Source organism: Rutidosis leptorrhynchoides, chromosome 10, assembly GCF_046630445.1.
Source record: "Rutidosis leptorrhynchoides isolate AG116_Rl617_1_P2 chromosome 10, CSIRO_AGI_Rlap_v1, whole genome shotgun sequence".
NCBI lineage: Eukaryota > Viridiplantae > Streptophyta > Magnoliopsida > Asterales > Asteraceae > Rutidosis > Rutidosis leptorrhynchoides.
In genome coordinates this window covers 87847039-87855458 of record NC_092342.1, presented here as the reverse complement: position 1 = coordinate 87855458, position 8420 = coordinate 87847039, and positions in this window count along the sequence as shown.

Genomic DNA, 8420 nt, shown 5'->3' with positions numbered 1-8420 from the left:
TCCCCCGTCCCCGCTAACTCGGGACATTCGGACTTACGATGTCCTTCTTCTTGGAAATTGAAACAAACTGTGCCATCACCCTTTGGCACCGGACATTCTCAAGACTTGTGACCCCTCACGCCACAATTGTAGCACCTAGACGCATTAGAATCCGATATACCCGTCCGTGTACCACCCGTACTCACACTCGGACCCTTAGTCCTCTTACTTGGAGCACGAAAAGAAACAACCCTTCTCTCACTTGAAGGTTCACCAACCTTCGATCGCGAATACGACTCAAAACCTCTAACCAAGTTGAATAATTCCGCAAACGATTTCGCTTGACCCCGACTAATTTTACTTTTCAAGTCATCATTCATGGTCCGATAGAAATCCCCCATTAACAAACGATCATTCCCCAAATACTCCGGGCAAAAACGAGCCTTCGCCATAAAGGTCGTCTTGAGAGTATTCAAATCCATAGATCCTTGTCGCAAATTTCGCAACTCATTACGTAATTCCTACAAATCGGCCGAAGTCCGGAACTCCTCGAAGAATTCCTCCTTAAACTCGTTCCACGATAAGGCCATAAACGTTTCGCCACCGACAAGATCGATCTTACCATCCAACCAATCCCTTGCCTGCCCCGCAACAGACTAGTAGCGAGTCTCATCTTTTTCTCGGGAGGGCAATCAATAGTACGAAAACACCCTTCGACATCCGAAATCCAAGTTGTGCTCACCAAAGGATCCGGTTTCCCGTCGTACATCGGGGGTTTAGTCCTCATGAAGCTCTTAAGACAACGCTCCATATCGCCACTGCTTTGAAGTTCGGAATACTTCCTATCCAATTCTTCTCGAAATGCACTCATTTGCTCCGCAACGGCGGCCGAAACTCTAGCATTAAACTCAGCATTGTTCGTCTCGATCCCACTTCCCGTCACCATTCTAAGGAATGCAAAGCGATTAGATCACGAACGTATAAAACTCACACTCCACACCGGTCCATCTTGCTAAACACTCGTCGTACATCACTTGTTAGACACGAATTGCACCCGTAATAAGGTTTGCAAGTCCTTATTACGCACACACGCCGTATCCACTTGTTAGTACAACGACCGTCTCGCTCGATGATATAAACAAACACAAACAAAATTCTACGCGATGTAAACACACGCGAGAATTATCATCACAACCCAATAATATATTAATAATATCCGCATTACTAATATAAACGTTAGTCCACCTACAAACAAGGCACTAACTACAACTCATTCTGACCCGTAATCCTACAAGTCCCGCAACAATTAAGCACACACACAAAAGTCTAAGTCTAGGCACCTATCTCAAGTCACTTAAATCCCTTAGACCATGCTCTGATACCACTTGTAACAACCCAACCCGTTAACCAACCAATAACGCGGAATAAAAAAAAAAATTTCTTTGTGCAACAAATGGTGCGGCGCGCCATGACCCCGCGCGGCGGGCAAAAGGGTCTGGACAGGCTGCTGTCCCAAAAAGTCCCAAATGCGAAAATGTTTGACCACTTCCTGACACATTTAGACTAAAAGGTTTTCACAACATATTATAATAGTTAAAACTAACACGTTCCATTAATAAAAAGGGTTTTACGACACCGGGCCCACATATGCCCAAATTACCCTTTAAGTACCAATTTCAAGTTTTCGACCACACGACTTTTAACACAAAATAAAGCCGAGCATGGCGATTGGGGATACGCTACCCAATCCTAATCAATCTAAAAGCAAGCCTTCTAAAGCAACTACGTGAGTCCACTAGTCCCACGCTTACCCGAGCCACCGCATCCATGCAAATCTATAAAAAGGTAAACAACGAGAGGGTAAGCTAACGCTTAGTGAGTGAGAATATACTACATACATATATATGCATAAAATGGACACGCCACACAAAACCAAATACCGCATACAGGAGCATCCAAGCATAAAGGCAAGCTAGTCTAAGCATACCGTAAGATCACTAAGCAACGAGCTAAAGATACATCAACAAAATATAAGTTCACCAACAACGATGTGAACAATGCCAATAAGCTACACCCGGAGGGTTAGCTACATCACGACAATACAACATTATATGTATACAATATATATATATATATATAGATATATGTATAGATATATATATATATATATATATATATATATATATATATATATATATATATATATATATATCGAATAACATAATTTGCTTACGCTTACAACACAATAACCATGGTTAACCAAATCTTCGCAAGGGAATGACTTCGCTAAACAAGTCATCGATGTTCAGGACAACCATTAGTGCACTTAACACTTCATGCACTAACCCCGCGGGTGGCATCTTAACACTTCGATACTTCACCCCGGGTGGCGTCTTAACACGTCGACACTTCACCCCGAGTGGTGTCTTAACACTTCGACACTTCACTCTTCATTTTACTTGAGGTGGCATCTTAACACGTCGATACTTCACCTCGAGTGGTGCCTTAACACATTGGCACTTCACTCGTTATTCTCTTGGAGTGGCATCTTAGCACATCGATACTTCACTCCGGGTGGTGTCTTAACACATCGACACTTCACCCCGGGTGGCGTCTTAACACATCGACACTTCACCCATCACATTACTTTGAGTGGTGTCTTAGCACATCGACACTTCACTCGTCACGTGAAATATGGTGTCTTAGCACATCGACACTTCACATATATTAACCCTTCATCATTGGGGTTATATAAGTCCACATCACACGCCCATGTGATAACGTACACACAAAGTGTGCACCTCGCCAAAGTGGTCAACCAAAATGCACAACCGTGTCAATTGGACCTATACACAAGTCCAACAATTCCACCTATACGAGAAGCGAGCTCTATAAGCGAGAACCCCTTCACCCGACCCGCACCCATCCTACACATACATATGCATATAGGATATTAACACTCACCTTGTCGCCTTGAAGAATGATTCCAAGTAATCCGTAACTCGTCAATGGAAAGTACCTATTCCATTATCACAAATTCAACAACACACTTAGATTGTATTTACAAACCAACCCAATTCGACACTTAGTGCAATTTCGACCCAAATGCACTTTCAAGCACAAACCGCGCCCAAACTATCCAACATTCACTAACACAAGTGAAAATGATCCTAATATGCTAATTAAACCCAAACACAAGTGTTAAACACTTATCGTTCTCAAAATCGCCCATAAACCCTAATTTTGACCCATAAGGTCAAAACCTCACCCTTTACAAGTTTTGACACCAAAACATGTTTAACTCGGTTTTATACTTCAACTTAATCCATTTTAAGTTTACAAACCTCATCGAATCGACATTCGGGTTATAATCCTCAACAAACCCTAATTTCGACTCTAGTCAAAATTAGTCAACCACAAGAACCCTAGAAGTCTCCAAAACATCAACAACCACTAATACTAGTGATTATACACCATTATCAAGTCTTAAACATGGTTAAATCATTAACCAACCCAAAACCCGCCTTTAACACTTACAAACCCGAATCTTGGTGTTAATCTCCAATTAACAACTAAATGGGTTCCATCTATGAATCATACAATCAAAAGCCCCAAATTTGAATGATGAACACGAAAATGAAATTTAGAGTTAGAGCTTACCACTAGTATCACCGTGTTGCTAAGAACGAGGAGAACAAACTTGTCAACTATGCCAAAGATCAAATCCCGTTTCTTCCTTTCCAAAAATCCCTTTGAAATCAAGTGGGTGTTTGAGTTTGAGAGGAAAAATGAAAAGAAAAAGAAAAAGAAATTAGGAAATGGAATGAATGGATGAGGTTAAAGCCTCAAATCTGGCTCAAACGTGAAATGACCAAATTGCCCCTGAACTTCATTTAATATTACAAGAATCTGGTGCCAGTTCGCACAGTATGCCGCGCCGCGGCATTAATGGTCGCGCTGCGACCTTTGCCTGAGTCTGGTGCTTTCTTTACCACACTTTCTGATCTGATTTCTAGTTGATTGCCGCGCCGCGACCTCATTTGTCGCGCCGCGACGTTTCACGTGATCTGACTCCACTTCTCGCACACAAGGCTTTAACACTAGAAAATGCCCCGAACCCTTCTTACATCTATCGTACATACCCAATACATCTATAAATCATATACGGGGAAAACGGGGTGTTACATTGTCATTATTTGCTATACGCATTTTATAAACTACAATAATTTGATTATCAAGTTTCTTAGTCGAAATACGTGGTTTCACAGGTTATTAAACTAAATGACTTTAGCATATACATTCACTTAATACCTAAAACATATCATTAAACTATTTCGTTTGAACAAATCCGTGATTTTACGGGTCATTTAACTAGTTAAATACAATTTTAGTACTTTATACTTACAGTACACATATCTAGAATTGACACAAACCTTTTATGAAATATACTATTAAATTGTAAAAAATGAAAGAAAAAGTACTCATAATAAGCTTTCTAATTTTAGAAAGAAAAAAATTAAAATGGCAACATACAATACATTGCCGTTTTACATCATAATGACATATTAAAAAAGCTAAAACGAGCAAATGTTTAATGCTTGATAGCATATATGTATAATAAATGATATCCCACAATTGTGTGGTGAATTTTATCAATTATTTTATGATATCAACCTAACATTCAAATCAATTATTTTATGATATCAATCTAACATTCAAATCACGTTTCAAAACCCTAAAAATCCCCTTCTTTTTGTCGACTTCTATCTCATCTTTTACCCATTTTTAACGGCAGTATCGGCATCACCCAGGGGACTTAACCATATTCGCGATCATATGTCTCCCACACACTTGTTAAGAGGAAACTCGAATCGCAACAACCCTGACGGTACGGTTGAAGGTTGGGAAAAATCCCCCCTGATAAGCTAATTGCTGGCAGTACCAATTAGATCCCAACTCCTGGAAACGAAACTGCGCATACACATTGCGTACAAACAGATCGCCCCCTCGTATACTACTCATGCAATGCCTCGCTGGTATCTTGCTGCTTCTTCTTCTACAACTAACGATGGCACAATTCCTCTTAATACAATCTTGCACATGCGTACTGTTAAGCTAACATCATCCAATTATCTTCTATGGAAACATCACATTGTTCCTCTTATTGAATATAAAAAACTTATGCCCTATTTAGATGATATGAATTCTGCACCATCACCTACTTTTATTATCGATGAAGCTCCTTTTTCTAATCCAGATTACCTTTGTTGGCAAGAAGCTGATCAACGTGCAAGGTGATCAATCATAAATTAGATATTTAGATCTAATTTCAGAATTGAGTGCAATGAGGGGTGGATGGTGGCGTTGATAATGTTTTTGGGGCCTTATGATCATCTTTCACTTAGATTCAAGTGATCAATCACCATGTCCCGGTCTTGATTGCATTACCTTGGCTTGATTATGATTAAGGCTTGGGCGTTTTCACAAGCGAACCATAAAAACCTTAGTAATTGCACAGAATCAACAACCTAAAATGAGAGGCCAAGCTCCCTATTTATAGGCTTCAGATTTCCGCGGAGTTGATATTCGCGCAGCACCGACATATCCGCAATGTTTGTGCGGGACATCTTCGCAGACTTTCTTTATGCGGGCTTCCGCGGTGTTTCAGCACAGTGCATGAATGCTTACTTATTTCTGCGATTTTGCTTGCACTTGCATTTGAGTTGCCTTTTGCACTTGAAATATACATATATATGCCTATATATATATGATCAAGTCCCCCCAGTTTATTGTGTTATATTTACACATAAAATATAACATAATAAACTCTATAAAATGTAGTTTAAATTGCATTCTTCAAACGGTCCGCAAAATTTTAGTCCGTTACGCATATAAATATCGCGTCTGACAAATAATGCGTGTCTCATCAGCATATCCTAATGGCTCATTTCTAGCCGTTGATATATTGCAGTAAAATTATAGCCGTTGATTATAATCATTGCGAAAAGCCTTGATTCTTTCAATTATCACTATAAATAGGATCGGTTTTAATTCAATTTTCACTTTACTCATTCGCATTCATCTGCCATTCTTATTAAAGCATTACACACACAAATTAACACTTTATCTTCCTGACGCTTAGCATTCACACTCTTCCTTCATCATCATCTTCTTACTTATTTTTAATTTTAATCTTTGCATATACCACCAATGGCTTCTCCTTCTACTCCTCAGTCTTCTTCCGCTATCACTGCGGATAAATATCACTGCGGATAAATTCTCATCATACATTATAGATGAGATTGAAAGTTAACTATCTGCTATTGGATCAGTTCATTCCAATTGCTCCTGCTGAGAATGAGAAAACGAACAATCCTCCTGAAGGGATGATTGCAGTCTATGAAACATCTATGTTTCAAGGAAATCTAAGATTTCTTCTGACCGACATATTTTTGGGCATCTGCGATTCATACGGCATCGCCATCGCCCAATTGCACCCCTACGCTGTTGCTAAAATAGTTTTATTTGAAATGTATTGCAGGGAGATCAATGAGCAACCCTTACTTGACGTGTTTCGCAACTTCAATACCATCACACCAATCGACCGCGGATGGTTTACCTTTGAGTCACGCAATGGCGTAATAGGCGTCCATTGGAAATTGGCGCATATCATTCTTTTTCATTAAAGCTGAAGCGCTGCGCAATTATCAACACCTCCGTTGCTAGCGTCTGGATCTTAATCAAAGCGCACATGAACGCAATGACCTTGATGAACTTGTTGAAAAATTATTGGCCGAAGTTAAGAACGTACACTTGGTAGTTCGCCAATACAGTCATATTCCACTGCATCTGGGGCGAGTTTTCGTGTATTGGCCATGGAATAATTACAATATAACTCTTCATGATGCAACCAATAGAGGTATATTTTCATAGCATTATTTTCACACAAAACTAATGCATTTTTCTGTGCACTATATATTAACACCTCTTACTTTTTGCAGAAATCTTTCTTTCCGACTTAATGGTACTAGAAGATGCTTCTCGCTGCAAAGCTATTTGTCATCCTAAAGAAGCTAGCAGTACTACCGTAGCCGTTGAAGAGCCAGTACTGAATTCGCTAACTATTGTAGAGGGCAAGCAAAAGAGAAGCAGCACAAGTGCCCCGTCTGTGCAAGAAAGTAGACGAAAACTTCCACGCATTACTCCTATTGCAGAGGAAGTTTCCGAGAAAGGCAAAGACAAAACTATGTTACCTTTTTGCGTCATGAATACACACTATTATATTTGTAATTTTACTTTTGCGTCAATTGAATTTTATCCTTTAAACTGTAGCAGATCCTGTGGATCTAATAGTGGATACAAAAGAAACAGAGGAAGAACCATTCATTAGTCATGATCTGCCTTTTGAAGAATTTAGTGATCCTCAATTTCAAGACATTTTCTCATCACCGTATAACCCCATCAAATCAATTCATATTGATAATTTTATGACGAGTTTGAATGTTAGTGATGATGCAGCTGCAGATCAACTTAAATGCTTACAAGATGCTATTCCACAGGATGTGCATAATGAATATCGAAAAATCAGCAACCTTGCTGCAGAAAACGCAAGCATTCAAAACTGCTTTAATTCCTTCTGCTCATTAGTTGATTTTGTTAGACGGCGCAAAGCTATTACAGCAGTTCTTGGCGCTGAAAAGGCGTCTAATGAAATTTTACGATCAAAAATTCGTCAACTGGAGCAAGACAAGCTGTAGTTAACTTGGGACCTTGAAAAGTCTCAAACTGCTTTAAAAAAACACAAGAAGCCAACGCTCAACTTTGTGCCGCTATTCCTCAGCTTACCGAAGAGACTGAGCATGCAGAAGAGCAATTCAACAAACTAGTCAAGCATCTGCTTGAATTAAGCCAAAAGATTATGGATTCGGCGCCTGTAACCAAAAAATTTTGCAACTACTTACAGGCTTCGAATATTCTTGCACGATGTGAATTTTTAGAACTTCTGCTGAAGGCTACCAATCTTACAACGCCATTACCTGAAGCGGTGCAAAAAGAAATATGCCCCTTTGAAGATGCTCGTAAGGCATATAATCAATACGCGGAGGAAATTAAAAATATTGACATTCCCGCGCTTCTGGAAATTAGCGGCAGAGAAGACGTTACCGCAGAAGACATTATCAAATTGAAGTTGTAAAGTCTTTGCAGTTTTTGTTTTTGTTATTAACTGCGCATATGCAATCATCTACTTTTGTAATGTTGCGCAATCATTTTGACGCAATTCTTTTGCGTATTAATAAAGATTCTCATTTTTATATCTCAGTTGCAACTGTTTTACTTATATAGTGCTTTGTTCCAATTTATATTTGCAATCGCTAGACTTGTCCTTTGCATTTTCAATCATTTATTATTGTGCACATAATAAAGATTTACTTTTAGCGAAA